We start from the raw sequence: 16,605 nt of genomic DNA, 5'->3' as shown, positions 1-16,605 counted from the left end.
TGAAAACTGTAAATCTTGGTATGTTATTCTCTATTGGAGGCTTTGATCTGTTACTGTAACCTGACCTGTTACTGTAACCTAAATTTTATACCCATGGGCTAGAGAATTCAGTTCAGCAAATATTGATTAATCCCATACTATGGAAAAAGACCTGGGTTGGGTCTCTAGAGATAGCCTTGTGTGTGTTTGTCCTTCATTGCTGAAGAAGACCATGCCTTCAGAGAAATAATGACATGACTTGCACTTGACTGTTTCTTTGAGTGAGGGAAGGCTGTGCACCAGCCTCACTTCTCCTCCAGAGCCATCTGAATCCGGTGACCGGATATTCATCAGGATGATTGGAGATGACCCAGGATGAGGCAATTAGGGTTAAGTGACTTGCCCAAGGTCACATAGCTAATGAGTGTCAAGTGTCTGAGGTAAGATTTGAACTCAGGTCCTCCTGACTCCTACACTGGTGCTCTACCCACCGCACCACCTAGCTGCCCAGAGGTAGCCTTACTTAGTAGGTAAAGCACTAGAGTTAGAATCAAGCACACGTGAGTTCAAATCTTGCCTCAGACGCTTATTAGCTTTGCGACCTAGGGAGGGTCATTAGCGTCACTGGCTGTCAGTTTCTCCATTAACATGGAGAATAACATCTACCTTCCAGAACTGCCTTGATAACCAAATGAAATAAGCTCTATTAGTAATAATAGCTTATATTTATATAGTGCTCCAAGATTTTACACAGCAGCTTTCTGTATAGCATTTAAAACTCTTGAAAATTGTTTTCTGTCAATGGAAATTCACCTTCTCCCACCATATTGAAAAAAAAGGAAATACAAAACCCCCATTGCAAACATTAATAGTTAAGTAAAACAAATTTCTCTAATGACTATGTTCCTCCACTCCATCCCCCAAAATTCAGTCTGCACCTTGAGTCTGTCCCCCCTTTGGCAGGAGATGGGGAGATAAGTGCAGTTCTCTGGAATGCTAGGTGGCCAGTGCATTGATGAGTTATCTTGGGTATACAGACTGTGCTGAACACAGATCATTGACTATACTGGCACAACTAGGCCTTGGGGTAGATATGGGAGGTGGTCACTCAGGGCATGATATGCAGGGGAACAACTCCAAGTACTATTTCTAAAACTGCACACGTTGAATGTCAGAAAATTCTCTTCTCTACTTATTCAGAGCACTTTTCTTGTCATTCAAAGTTGCTTGTTTTTACAATGTTGTTTTGTTTAAATTGTTCTGTTTCTGCTCACTTTCCTCTGCATCAGTTCATACAAGTTGTCCCAGGTATAGCCCTTTCAAAAATTCTATATAAATGTCAACTTTTATTCTGAAAAAAGGGGGTTAAAAAAAGATAATTGCTGCCTAGAGGAGCTTATAGTGTTCTAGGGGAGATAATTCAATATGGAGTAATGATCTCATTGATTTCAATACTCCCTCCAACTGGAGAGATCATAATTTATCCACACCTTCTATGGTTCCTGTCCTGCCATAAATCTTCCATGAAGAATCTGCCCAGTCTCCTCCATGTCCCATGGCTCCCAGTATAGTCTTCAGGTTCTCTATCATTCCTCAGTCTCCCTTTATGACTAGCTCACCTCTGGTTTATGCTCCCTTGGTGGTCTTTTTTTTTTTTACACCACTCCTTGGGCATAAATCCTGATCCGCTGCCTACTTTTTTCCCCCTTTAATTAACAGAAATCTATTTTTTCTCTCCTTCCCTTCTCCCCACCCCTTCTATTGGGAAAAAAAAAGGAAAAATAAAACCTTAGCAATAAATATGCCCAGTCAAGCAAAACAAATTCTCTTATTGGCCATGTTCAATAATATATTGCAATAAATATATGTTGCAATCTGTACCCTGAGTCCATCCCTTTTCTGTCAGGAGAAGGTGGAAATCTTGCTTTATCACAAGTCCTCTGGAATCATGCTTGGTCATTCAAAGTGGTTTTTCTTTATGATATCGTGAGTTCAGTGTTATATAATGAGTTCAGTATTGTCTGAATGAAAATGAAAATGAAAAGCAGCTCTGCTTGGTTTTGACTCCACAGAATATCAGGCCTCCCCTGGTATAGAGATGATCACCTAAAATCTCATCACCGTGCTAACTGACTCAGGTTTTGATATTCAGTATCTTCTTAACTCCCTCAATTGCCTCTCCACTCTGATTGGAGGGCTGGAGGGTGGAGCAGCTAACTTCTCCCAAAGCCTTGCTTTATTGAGGGCTCAGAACTTTCCAGGTTACTTTCCATTTTCCATCAACAGCTCTATTTGGTTTCTATTTCACTGAACATCATGCCCCTGTCCCAGATGACACTCCCCCCTTTTCGGCTTCCTTTTGTGTATTGTCTTCTCCTATTAGATCATAAGCTCCTTGGGGACAAGAACTGGGTTTTTTTCCTCATTTGTTTCCATTCAGCACAGTGCCTGGCACATAGTAAGTGCTAATAAATGTTTATGAAATGGAATTGAATTATTATATGTTGTTTTGCTAGTTCTGCTTACTTCACTATTAGGCTAACTCCTTGTCATGCTTGTCTCCATTAGAATTCACATTGTAATCAGGGAGACAATATTGAATTCATTATCTTCCCCCCCCCCAAAAAAGCTCTTCCCTGTTAAACTTCCTTATTACTGTTGAGGGTACCAACATTCTTCCAACCAGGCTTAAAATCGAGATGTCATCCTTGAGTCCTCACCCTCTGTCATTCCCCATATCCAATCTGTTGTCAAGACCTCTCAGTTCTACTTTTGTAACATCTCTTGCATATACCCCCTTTTTTCCTTTGATAACTGCCACTATCCTGGAATGGGTCCTCATCTCCTCACAGTTTGACAGTTCCAATAGCCTGCTGGCTGGTCTGACTACCATAAGTCTCTCTCCACTACAATCTACTTTCCCTTCAGCTGTCAAAGTGCTCTTTCTAAAGAGCATGTCAATATCAGATTGGCTAATATGACCGAAAAGGAAAATGATGGGTATTGGAGAGAATGTGGGAAAATTGGAACACTGATGCATTGTTGGTGGAGTTGTGAATTGATCCAACCATTCTGAAGAGCAATTTGAAACTATGCCCAAAGGGCTATAAAGCTGTACATACCCTTTCATCTGGCAATCCTGCTACCAGATCTGTATCCCAAAGAGATCATTAAAAAGGGAAAAGGACCTACATGTACAAAAATATTTTAGCACTTTTTGTGGTGGCAAAGAATTGGAAATTGAGGGGATGCCCATCAATTAGGGAATGGCTGAACAAATTATGGTATATGAATATAATGGAATATTATTGTGCTATAAGAAATTATGAGCAGGCAAATTTGAAAAATATCTGGAAAGACTTACATGAACCATTGCTGACTGAAGTGAGCAGAACCAGGAGGACATTGTACACGGTAACAGCAATATTGTACCATGATCAGCTTTGATAGACTTGGCTCTTCTCAGCAATACAATGATCTAAGACAACTCCACTTAGGATGGAAAACACTATCCACATCCAGAGAAAGAACTATGGAGTCTGAATGCAGATCGAAGCATACTATTTTCAATATTTGTTGTTTTTTCTCTCTTTTGGTATTTCCCTTTTGTTCTGGTTCTTCTTTCTCGACATGACTAATGGGGAAATATGTTTAATATGATTGTACACATATAACCTATATCACATTGCTTGCCATCTTGGCATAAAAGTGAATGCTGAAAACCATTTTTGTGTATAATTGGAAAAAGATAAAATATTATTAAAAAAGAAAAAGTAAAGTGCAGGTCAAATCACATTCTCTCTCTCTCTCTCACACACACACACACACACACACGCACACTCACATACACACACTGACATAAACTCCACTGGCTCCCTATCATTTCCAAGATGAAATATAAAACTCTGTTTGGTATTCAAAGTACTTCAGAACCTACCTCTTCTCACCTTTCCAATCTTCTCACACTTTCCCCCCACCCCCAGCCTCCACCCCACTTCCACCCCATTGGTCTTGCTATTCTTTTAACAAGGAATTCCATCTCTCATCTCTGGGCATTTTCACTGGCTGTCCCTCATACATGGAAAGTTCTTCATGCTCATCTTTGCCTCCTGGCTTCCCTAAATTCCCAGCTAAAATCCCACTTCCTACAAGAAGCTTCTCCTGATCTCTCCCAATGTTAGTGCCTTCCCTTTGTTGATTATTTCCAATTTCTCCTGAATGTAGGTTGTTTGTACATAGTTGTTTACGTATTGTCTCCTCTATTAGATTGTAAGCTCTTTGGATGCAGGGACTGACTTTTGCTTTCCATGATATTCCTAGTACTTGGTGTATGGGAGGCATTTAATAAATGTTCATTGACTTGTTCACTATATGTATCTATTTGGTGCTTTCTTACTATGTGTCAGGCACTGTTCTAAGCACAGGGGATACATAGGAAAATGTGAAATCATCCTTGCCATAAGGAACTTATATTCTAACTAGGAAGACAATACACACACACATACATACATACATACATACACACATATATACACATGTGAGTGTGTATGTATGTATAGGGGGCAGCCAGGTGGTTCAGTGGATAGAGTACTGGACCTAAAGTCAAGAAGACTCATCTTCCTGAGTTCAAATGAACTCAGGCACTTACTAGCTGTGTGATCCTGGGCAAGTCATTTAACCCTATTTACCTCAGTTTGCTTGTCTGTAAAGTGAGCTAGAGAAGGAAATGTCGAACCACTCCTGTATCTCTGCTAAGAAATCCCCAAATGGGGTCACAAGAAATCGGATGTGACTGAACAACAAATGCCTCCGCATCATTTCTTGACAATTCCCAAACCAAGCTCTAGCATACCTCAACTCCCAACACTTTCGGCTTCACTTTATTTGTGCTGTTCTCCCCTTAAATATAACCTCTTTGCTGTCTCCTCCTCCTCTTAGAATGTAAGGTCCTTATGGGGGGAACTGTCCTTGTTCATTTGTATTTAGAACCTCTGTGCTTAACACAGCTCCTGGCATATAGTAAATACTAATAAATGCTTTATCAGTCATTTTCCATCATCCAGGGCAAGGGGGGCAGGAGATGGATGATGAGCCAGCAAGAGACTGAAAAACAGCAATCAGACAAGCAGGAGAATACACCAAGAGAAAAAAAATAAAATTGAAGCTCATGATTTTATCTTCTTAGCATCATGCTGGATGAATTGATGGTTAGGATCCACAGTCTGTATCTCTTGATAGAGATATATAATCCTCTCCTTCCATAATAACTATTGCTTATGTTTCTTACTTACTACCTTATTTACTACCTTACTTACTACTTACTACCTTACTTACTCCCCCAAAGTATAATAGCTTCTCTATCCTATAGCAACTATGTCTTCTATCCCATTGTACATGATACAGAGTAAACATCTTAAAGGCAGGAACTATTATTTTAAAATCTTTCTATCTCTAATACCTTGTTCAATACTTTGAATATGCTAAGCACTTAAATTTTTGAGGAATTAAGTTGAATCTGATATGTTTCAAATACATTAATTGCTTACATAGTGGGAAGGCTTTTGATCTAGGAGTCAGGTGACCTGATCAACTCATTATGTGACCTGGAACAAATCACTTCCCATCTCTGGACGTCTGTTTCCTAATCTATAAAATGAGAGAGTATCCATAATAATTGGTAGGGACCCTTCAAACTCTGATCTGCTTCCTGTAACCAATCAAAACATTATAAAAATCTGAAAATGTATACAATGGTTCACACCCATGGACCTCTCACCCCTTCAAAAGAGTGGGGAGGAAATGTTTTCTTCTATCTCTTCTTTGGGGCTATGTTTGCTCTGTGATTGTGCTTTCCATTGATGTTGTACTCATTGCATAGGCATTCTTTCTTTAGCTTTGTTTACCGTACTTTGAATCAGCATCCTTACATATTTGGTGATAATGATGATGATAATGGTGGTGGCAGCAATAAGGAAATGAAACACTTTCTAAATATAGAGATCTAGCAGAAATCAAAATCATGAAGGAAGATATATGTATATGTATATACATTTGTGTATTTATGTGTATATATGCGTGTATATATATGTATACGTATATATACATATATATCAGTTCCATCACCCTCTCTGCTACTAGAATTTAACTGAAGTTTTATTCCATGAACCTAGAGAAAATGAGTTGGCGTCCTAATACTTTTGTTTAGCTACAGAAAGCAGTTATTTTTCTGTTTCAATAGTCCACAGAGCATTAAATATAAAAGAATAATAATAAAAACATGGTCCCTTGACCATTTTATTCAAACTCTATCAAACAACATGAGGCTCTATTAGTAACAAAAATAATAGCTCACGTTAATATAGCACTCTAAGGTTTACAAAATGTGTTGTGTACTAATATTGCCAGAGCACTTCTAAAGGCCATATCCCTTTCTTTCTCTTATGGCCACATCTTTTATCTCATCTTCAGTGAGTAAGCCATTACTATCAGCCATTACGTGCTATAGCTGGGAGCTCCCCCCTTTTTTTTTTTTTTTTGAGGAGTGGAGAACAGCTGCTAGGGCTCCAGATGTTAATTGATACATCTGCTTGTGAGGGGAGTGGAGAGATGTGGGAGAAATAAATAAGAAAGCTAGAGGGGGCAGGGAGTGAGTGGGTGTCAAGGGAAGAAGGAAGGAAACAAGCAAGCATTTATTGTCAGTATGATTTTCACAACAACCCGGAGGTGTAGATGCTATTATTATCCCCATTTCACTGTTGAGGAAACTGAGGCAAACAGAGGTTAAATGACTTGCCCAGGGTCATCCAGCTAGTATGCATCTGAGACAGAAGAGGTCCCATAGGTAGGGTGGGATGTGTATTTAGGAGAGCGGTGTTTGCAAATCTTCAAGGACTCACTACGATTTGGCAACATCTAGAGCCAGGTCAGGAAAGCTGCTACAGAGAAGAGCTGGGATAGGGAGAGGGGGACAATATGGAAGTGGGGAAAAGGGAAGGGGAAGTCCCTTTGTCAACAGTAAAGGGGTATCTCTAAGAGACAAAATCCTGAGTCACAAATAGTCCAAGTGGTCAGAGCCAGAACAAGTCATGGCCAGTAGCTACCAGTCAATCTTACCTAATTAAAGCCAGAGAACCCTGTCCTATTCCTATTTTCAAATTATTTTTTTTCCAATGATCAAGAATTTATTTTTTTTTCTCCCTCCCCTGGGCAGGGAGGAGAATCCTTGCAACAAATAAGCAAAGTCAAACCAAACAAATTCCCATGTCAGCCTCTTCCAGCGTTATGTGTCTTATTCTGCATATTAGCTCATCACCTCTGCTCTGAGGTGGGTGCCCTCAGCTTCATCACTGGTACTCTGGAATCCTAGTTGGCTATAGTTATGTTCTCTGACACTTGGCAAATAATCACCTTTCCACCCCTGGATTGTCTCAACTGGTGGGGGAAGAGGAAGGAGAAAGAGAATATTCTCTGGGGTTGACTTTTCCCTTTGTCTTTGTCTGCCCTGCTCCCTGGTAGCACAGCTGGAACAAGTTTGCCAAACTCTACGTCTGAGAAAGAGGGAGGTGGGGATGGATGTGCCTGTGTTTCTGTCTGTGTATAAGATGCATGGCTCTATGGTTTGACAGTGTATGATTGTGGGTTTCTGTAAGTAACTAGAAGACTGCGTCTGCATGACTGTATGGTAGTGTATGTGTATTGGGGGGGAGATGTCTGTGTAAGGAGTATGCCTCTCTATGTTGGCGTGTGTGTAAATGGTGGGCATCAGTTGGAGAGCATCTGTGGGTTGGGATTGGTGGGATACTTCCTCTTGGCAGAAGGGGCTAGGGAGCCATCTCCTCTGAGAAGCTGTAAAATATGAAACCCTGTTCTGTAAAATGCGAATTTTCATAGCACCCACGTCTCAGGGTTATTGTGAGAATCAAATGAGTTAACATATAAAGTGCTTTGCAGACTTTAAAATGCTCTAAAAATGCTAGTTATTATTAAACTGATGGGAAGACAAGGCTAGCAGCATCTTATTTTCCTTCTTCAGTCAGCTAAGTGGGGCAATGGCTAAAGTGCTATATCTCGAATCAGAAAGTACTGAGCTCGAATATAGCCCCAGATATAAGTTGTGAGACCTTGAGCAAGTCACTTAACCTTTCTCAGTTTTCTGATCTGTAAAATGGGAACAATAATAGCACCTACCTCACAGAGTTGTTGTTGGGATTACATAAGCTCATGTATGTCAACTGTCTTGCAAACCTTTAAAAGTACTGTATAAATATTAGTTATTATAACCCAAAGGTTCACCCAGGCTGTTTGGGGATTCTTCCCGTGCAGCTTCCCTAGCCAAGGTAGATCCTCCACTCCTGTCCTCACAGCTGAGGCCCCCAGTTTATGAAGCAGTTTCTCTGCCTCCCCTGGGACCTCCGTCAAATTAGGAGACCCAGCCTCAGCCCTCAGGGAGATCTCCAGCTTGTCTAGACAAGATAATCAAATTGCTGAGGTGGTAACTGTCATCAAAGATTAGATAAAAACCTGGCAGAGCTTTAGAACAAAGAGAGAGGAGTTTAAGCCATAGCTGGAGGGGTGTAACTTAGAAAACTACACCTTGGTATAGAGAGAGAAATGCTAGACTTGGAGTCAAGTGTTTGAATTCTGACCTGGCTCCTTATCACCAGTGTGGCTAAGCAGGACTAGAAAAACAGTGCAGAGTGACCATGTAAATGGAAAGAACAGAAGTAGACGTGGAAAGCTGTATAATCATAATGACCAAGCTTGATGCTGAAAAAAGTTGAGAAAATGCACCTTCCTCCCTACTTTGTCAAGTTTGGGGAATTTCGTATATACTTTAAAATATAGTGGATTTATTAGTTGTTTTTTAGTGATTACTTTTTTTTTTCTTTTTTTATTCTTTGCTGCAAAGGGTGACTCAATGGATATAAATGGCAGGATGGGTATATTTGGGAATAAAGGTAATATAAAAATAAATGACAGGAATAAATTTCAAAAAATAAATTAATCTAAAGTTAGAGTTCAAGAAACATACCTAAAATTAAAACACAATCATTTTCTGCTTAAAGGCAAAAGTAAAAGAAAAAAACAACCCAACTCCCATTTATAGTACTTTTATTTGGCTACAAAGCGATTTATAAATATTATCTCATTTGAATTTTACAATTATCCTGTGAGGAAGGTAGTGCAAGTATTATTTATCTCCATTTTGCAGGTGGGAAAATTGAGGCCCAAAGACATTAAATGACCTGTCCAAGGTCACTTTGCAAATAAGTTACTCATTTAGAATGACCAAGTCGTTTGAGTTCAGGTTCATTGTTCAAAATTTCCATTAAAGCTAAGTAATGTGGAAGGCACTTGCCGGGGTGGAGATCAAATGAGGCATTTGTAAAGCACTTAGTAAAATGCCTGGCACAAAGTAGGAACTTAATAAAGGCTTATTCCTTCTTTCCTTTCCTTCCTTCCCTTCTCTTCCCCTCTACCACTTCCTTCCAAGATGGCTAAGGACCAGTTCATTCCTCCAAGTGTTCCTTTTCTCTACTTCTGGTGTTATCTTTGGACCTTTTATTTCCCCTCATCTCTTTAGTGAATTATCTCAGACCTGGCAATTCAATGCTTTCTCCTAAATAAAATGCACTTTTCTGCGATTCATTTTAATTCAACAATCCTTTATTGTTGATCTCTGATGTGTATGGGGAAGAGTAGAAATGGCAAACCACTTCAGTATCTCTGCCAAGAAAACCCCAAAATGGCATCAAGAAGAGTCAAACATGATGTAAATGACTGAATAACAACAGCACCTCTGGTGTGAGGGTTTGCAGAGCCTTTTTCGGGGCTGCTCATCCAACTTTGATGTCCACCTCTCAGCCAACTCTCACCTGTGGCTCCAAGAGGTTGTAGCATGTACAGTGGCCACACCCAGTAACAGGTTAAACCAGGTTGAGGGTAGCCAAGGGGCCTCAAGCTCCTTGGTGTTGTCTACCCCCAGCATGTGAAGATTTAGCCCAGAGGAGGGGGCAAATGAGAATAATTTGTTCCAGTAGCCAAGAAGGAGGCTGAAGCCAGTGCTGTGGAGGAATTTGAGCTTGGCCAGATATGGAAGTCGCCAGGTTCATCCACCACATCCCAGCCAATCGCCAGTTGTCCTGATTTTTGTTTTGCCACTGGACTTCAATGACTGGCAGAGGGGGTGAGGATGATGACTTTATGCAACTTCACCTCACTTAAATCCAATTCAAGCACAAGTCAAGACATCATCTGTGATGCCATTGATCAAGAAGGACTGATCTGGGGAATTCCTGGGTCAGTCTGATAGCTGTAATCATGGATAGCTCATATCGCTACCTTGTTAAAAAGAGAAAATATACCTTCAGATTAAGTATTAGGTTTGCTCCAAGACTGTGGGACTCTTAGGAGGATGGACATTTTTGGAAGGAGTCATTCATTCTTTGTGCTGGCTTATAAAAGTAAACCCACAGAACTGTTTAGTCTTTGGGGTCCCCTTTCTATTTCTAGAATATAGTAGGTGGGGGGAAAGGAGCAGAAAGGGATCTCCTTCCCTCTCTAGGAGCTGGTAATGACTGCTTTAGGGCAGAAGTGCAGGGAAGCTGCCTATGCTTGCCTGAGAGGCCTAGAGAAGAGAATTCTGAACTACCTCTTGTCTTTCTGTTTCTCTTTGTGAGCATCGACCAAAGACCAGAGACCTGAGTGTGGGCTTTCCAGGAAGCCTGACATTTGGATCTAAGTAAAGACCAAAGGTTAGTATGCCCTTGAGATCAGGAATTGTATGTTTTCCTTTCTTTGTATCCTAAGTGATTACTATTTGTGCATCCCTGGACATCTCCCATTATCCTGATCTTGTCACTGGGCCCAGATGGCTCCAGAGGAGAAAGTGAAGTTAGTGACTTTGCACAGCCCTCTTTCTTTTAAATCCAATTCACTGGCAAGTTATGGCATCACCTTCCTGATGTCATGGTCCTCTAGGGAATAAGACAATAAGAACAACAAGTGATTATTGTAGTGCATGGCACATACAGTCAGTGCTTGTTAACTGACTACCCAAGAAATCTCCTTTCTCTATTCTGATATCATTAGAAATCCTCCTACCCCCAGCTAGGAAGTTGGAATTCAGCAATAACATTGTTCGTGGACTCTCCTCTGGGGCCAAATCTAGAATTTAATGAAGCTTCTGTGTATTTTGACAGGATTCTGCACCACTGTCATCACAGTTTCTTCCATCTCTTGGACCAGAAAAGCCTACTCTCAGAAATCTGACTTACACCCAGAAAGGGAAAAGGTAGCACTTTAAAGTCATCAAACTGAGCAGGGAACTCCTTTGATTAGACACCCTCCCCATCCCCATACATGACTAGTGCTAGGAATCATGCCAGGTGGAGGGGGATAAAAAAATGAAAAATCACATTGCCCTTGTCCTTATGGAGCTTACAGTCTGGTAGGGGAGATACAATATGTGGGAGAAGATGCAAGGTAGAATGGGATTAATGGAAAAGTAGGATCCAGATGAAGGAATATAGGAAAATTGGAGAAAAAAATTAGAGGAAAGAAAATAGAGGAGGGGGAAAGTATTTTTAGCTAAGGTGATCAGAAATGCCTTCATGGAGGTGGTGACATTGAGATGGGTCTTGAAGGAAGAGAAAGATTTCCAAAGGCAGAGATGAAGAGGGAGCAGATTCTAGGATTGAAGGAAAGCTCTTGTGAATGCAGAACACTGGAATATTCTGAGCTGAGGTTGAGAAATTGCTACTAGTCTAGTTGGGTGGAATACAGAGCACATGAAGGGGAATATTAATAATTATAATAGTTAATATTTATGTGTCACCTACATGCCATGGACTGTGCTGAGTGCTTTCTCATTTTTTCCTCACAACAACCTGGGAGGGGGGTGCTGTTACTATCCCCAATTTACAGATGAGGAAACTGAGGCAAATAGAGATGAAGTGACTTGCCCACCATCACACAGCTAACAAGTGTCAAAGGCTGGATTTGAACTTGACTTCTTCCTGTTCTTCCTGACTCTCAGTCTAGGACTCAAACCACTTTGACACATAGCTGCCACCTATGCAGTCATGTAATCAATCAATAAACAAGCATTGATTAAACATCATGTACAGTAGAACCTCGGTTTACAAATTTAATTCCTTCCAAGATTCTGTTCGCCATGTAATTTGTTCACATTACAAGCAAATTTTTCCATAGGAAATAATGTAAAGTTGGATGATTGGTGCCACATCCCCAAAGATATTCATATAAAAATAATTATTTACAATTTGAAGTTTTTTGTCCCTAATGTGCCTTAAATACAATAGCAATGATTAGTACACAATATAAACCAAAAATTAACCTGTACTTTACCTTTGAGAAGAGTCATAGTTGGCATGAGGGAGATGAGAGGGAGAAGGAAAGGTTATTGCTTGAAAGGAGAATCTTCTGTGAGAAGATCTGGAATTTCAGTGTTGGGAGTGTTCTCTCTTATGCCACTTTCACTAAAAGTAAGACTAACACTACCACCTTCACTTATTTTTCATTTTTTAGAATCACTTTAATGTTTTGACTCATTGATTTTATTTTCTTTACATTCACTTCTGACTCAGTTTTGCTGAGTAGGTGATTCTTGGTTTTAATCCCAGTTCCTTTGACTTCTGGAATATCCTATTCCAAGTCCTTTGATTCCTTAATGTATTAGATGCTAGATCTTGTGTTATCATGATTGTACTTCCACAATACTCAAACTGTTTCTTTCTAGCTGCTTGCATTATTTTCTCTTTGACCTGGGAACTCTGAAATTTGGTCACAATATTCCTAGGAGTTTCCTTTTTTGGATCTCTTTCAAGAGATGATTGGTGGGTTCTTTCAATATTTATTTTGTCCTCTGGTTCTAGAATATCAGGACAGTTTTCCTTGATAATTTCATGAAAGATGATGTCTAGGTTCTTTTTTTGATTATGGCTTTCAGGTAGTCCCATAATTTTTAAATTGTCTCTCCTGGACCTATTTTCCAGGTCAGTCATTTTTCCAATGAGGTATTTCACATTATCTTCCATTTTTTCATTCTTTTGGTTTTGTTTTGTGATTTCTTGGTTTCTCATAAAGTCATTAGCTTCCATCTGTTCCATTCTAATTTTTAAAGAATTATTTTCTTCAGTGAGCTTTTGAACCTCCTTTTCCATTTGACTAATTCTGCTTTTTAAAGCCTTCTTCTCCTCATTGACTTTTTGGACCTCTTTTTCCAATTGAGTTAGCCTACTTTTAAAGGTGTTATTTTCTTCAGCATTTTTTTGGGTCTCATTTAGCAAGTTGTTGACTTGCTTTTCAAGCTCTTCCATGGCCTGAGCCCATTACATATTCCCATTGGAGGTACTGGATGCAGAAGCCTTGACTTCCTTTGACAGTATGCACTGTTCTTCCTCATCCAAAAGAATGGAAGGAAATACCTGTTCACCAAGAAAGTAACCTTCTATGGTCTTATTTTTTTCCCCTTTTTTGGGCATTTCCCCAGTCAGTTACTTGACTTCTGAATCCTTTGTCAAGAGGAAGGTTCTTCACTCCAGGACCATGCTCAGGGCTGAGATTCAGATCAGCTGCTCAATTACCCCAGGGGCTTTAGGCCGAGTGCTTCACAGATGGGTGCTGCAGTTGCCACCACCACTGCTGCTACCACCACACTGCTGCTGCCACACACTGCCACCTGGGGCTTCCCTCTCGCACAGTTGGGAAAGCCCTCTCACTGACTTTTGAAGCTTTCTTTGGTGCTTGTGGGTTGAGGGATCTGAGACCCTCCCTGCTGGGGATTCTGCCCCAGAGGTCTGTTCCAGTCCTGTTCCTCCTGGTGCCACATGGCCAGGGCTGGGCTCTGCTCTGCTCAGTGTCCCATGGGATAGACCTTTCCTGTCAGCCTTCCAGATTACTTTGGCTGGAAATCTCTTTCACTCTGTCATTCTGTGGCTTCTCCTGCTCTAGAATTTGTTGAGAGTCATTTTTTACAGATATTTTATGGACTGTGGGAGAAGAGCTAGAGAATGTGCTTCTTTCTACTCTTCTATCTTGGCTGCACCCCTCCTGTTTTCTCTTCTCTCTCTCTCTCTCTCTCTCTCTCTCTCTCTCTCTCTCTCTCTCTCTCTCTCTCTGTCTCCTCTCTCATTCTCTGTCTCTCTACTCTCTCTCTTTCTCTGTCTCTCATCCTCTCTTACTCTCTTTCTGTCTCTGTCTCTCTATTTCTCTCTCATCTATTTACCTGTCTCATTATCTCATGCTAGGTGCTTGAATTGGAGACTCGGTGTATTTCTGCTTTTCTCAGACTGTCTAATTTCCCCTTTGTCTCCTCAAACAACATTGACAAGTCAATAAGGGTTAGTGACCACTACTTTGTATAATAATGTGAATAAACGGTAGGAAGAGAAAGAACAGAGAAGTGGTTATAAGGGGGAATAGTGTATGGCAGAGGTTCCCAAACTTATTTGGCCTATAGCCCCCTTTTGAAAAAAAATATATTACTCAGTGCTCCTCCCTAGAAATCTCCTTTCCTTAAATCTTCAGTGGTTTCTTTTAAATTTATGTCATGTCACAAAAATATATTTTTTAATGACACATCTCAAATATAATAATTTATTGTAAATTTGTGGGGTTTTTCCTGCATTAAAATTTTGATGATATGATATTGCATCATGTCACCAGATAATATCATATTGTAAACAAATCAGTACATGCACATATTACTGCTGTTGCATGCTGGACTTCCTGACAATGGGTGACAAGCTCACTTGCCAACACTTGCTTGTGAGCCCTGTTGGTAGACCTGACCACTGGTCAGTTATAACTTGCATTTTGTGTATTTATTTGGAAAATAATTTAATCACTATGACTTTAACTCTGTTACACAACAGATGAAACATGTATGAACAGTTTTTCAAAATTCTCTTCTTTCTTTATGCCTCTACCACCCCCTTATTTTTATTCAACAACCCCCAATTGCACCCAAGGATACTACTGCCCCAACCATTGGTCTAACACCTCCCAGGGGGTGACATCACCCACTTTGGGAACTTACGATCTATGGCAACTCAGTACGTTCTTAATTGTCATGGAAAAGTCTCTCCTGGAGGGAGGTCGAGGCAACTGCTTCCTTCTCTGGTTTGAAGTTCTAGGAGAAGGATATTGTCTCTACAGGGCAATTGACTAATCTTACCAATCTTACTAATCTTACCAAATTCTGATCAATCAGCACCAAATCTTACAATCCTTCTTGACTCAGCATGGACTCACATTGTTAAAGACATGTAGACAGACACATCTCCCTTTCAGAATGTTTGTAGGGAAGTCCAGAGGAACACAAGGCAGTGGCTGGCTAAATCAAGTCAAATCCAGTCAAGGGGCATTTTAATAAATAATGTGTCAGGCACTCTGCTAAGGACTAGGGATTCAAAGAAAGTTAAAAATAGTCCCTGCCTGCAGGGGACTTAGATTCTAATGGGAGAGGCAATACTACTATGTACATATAACATATACACAGAGTAAATTAAAGGTGATCTCAGAAGGAAGGCATTAGTATTGAGGGAGTCAGAGAAAGGTCTCTCAAAGAAGATGGAAATTTAGCTGAAACTTGAAGGAAGCCAGGGAAGCCAGGAGACAGAAATGAAGGAAAGCATTCTAAGAAAGAGATCAATCATAGTGAAAAGGCATGGTTAAATTCTTGACTGATGAACGGGTGTCTAGTATGAATTAGAGTGTCCTTAATGTTGTCTACCTTTTAGAAGACATTGGGGAACCTGCTTTCTTCATCTCCTTTCTGCTTTGTAGCAACCATGCTGTGTAGGAAGTGAGCTAAGTTCAGCTTACTTTCCTAGAAACCAAGGTCATATAGGGAAGAGTACGCCTCTAACGTATTAGGGGAGGTATAGAGTCAAGATGATGGAGTAAGGCAAGAATTTGTCTGAGTTCTCCCAAATTCCCCTCTAAACAACTTTAAAATAATGGCTCAAAATGAATTCTAGAGCAGCAGAACCAACAAAAGAACAGAATGAAACAATTTTCTTGACCAAACAACTTAGAAGGTTGACAAGAAAAGTCTGTCTCACTAAGGTTAGAGTAGAGTGCAGTCCAGCACAGGTAGCCCAGGCAAGCCAGTGGTAGGTCCCACCCCCAGCAACCCAGCACAGTCCTTGGGAGCAATTGAATCAATAGTTGTGACTCCTGGAGCTCTCAGCTCATAGATAGTGAAATGGATAACTGGTCAGAAGGAGATTACAAGGGACATTTTGCTGGAATTGGGTGCAGGATTCTGTTGATCAATTAGGGATCTGGGTCACTGACCTGGGTTGCAGTCCCAGGGTGAAGAGGAACACTAGCACACTAGAGCATGCAGCTATAGGGGAGGAGGTATCCTGGCCACAGGTCTAGGGTGGAATAATGCTTGTGGTCACTCATGGACCAGAGCACAGGTCGTCAGAGCAGTGACCACACCTCTCCTTAAATTATACCACCTCTGAAGAACCAAAAACATACAGATCCCCAGAGTTAGCTCTGAAAATAGCAGCATGAAAAACCTGAAACGTGGGATAGTATCCCCTCCATCCCAAGAGCAGAGTCTAATTTTAAAATAAAAGTAAGAGTCAA

The sequence above is a fragment of the Notamacropus eugenii genome, chromosome 5 (genome assembly GCF_028372415.1).
Source record: "Notamacropus eugenii isolate mMacEug1 chromosome 5, mMacEug1.pri_v2, whole genome shotgun sequence".
NCBI classification, from domain to species: Eukaryota; Metazoa; Chordata; class Mammalia; order Diprotodontia; family Macropodidae; genus Notamacropus; species Notamacropus eugenii.
The sequence above is the reverse complement of the archived record's forward strand: the minus strand, read 5'-3'. Positions refer to the sequence as shown.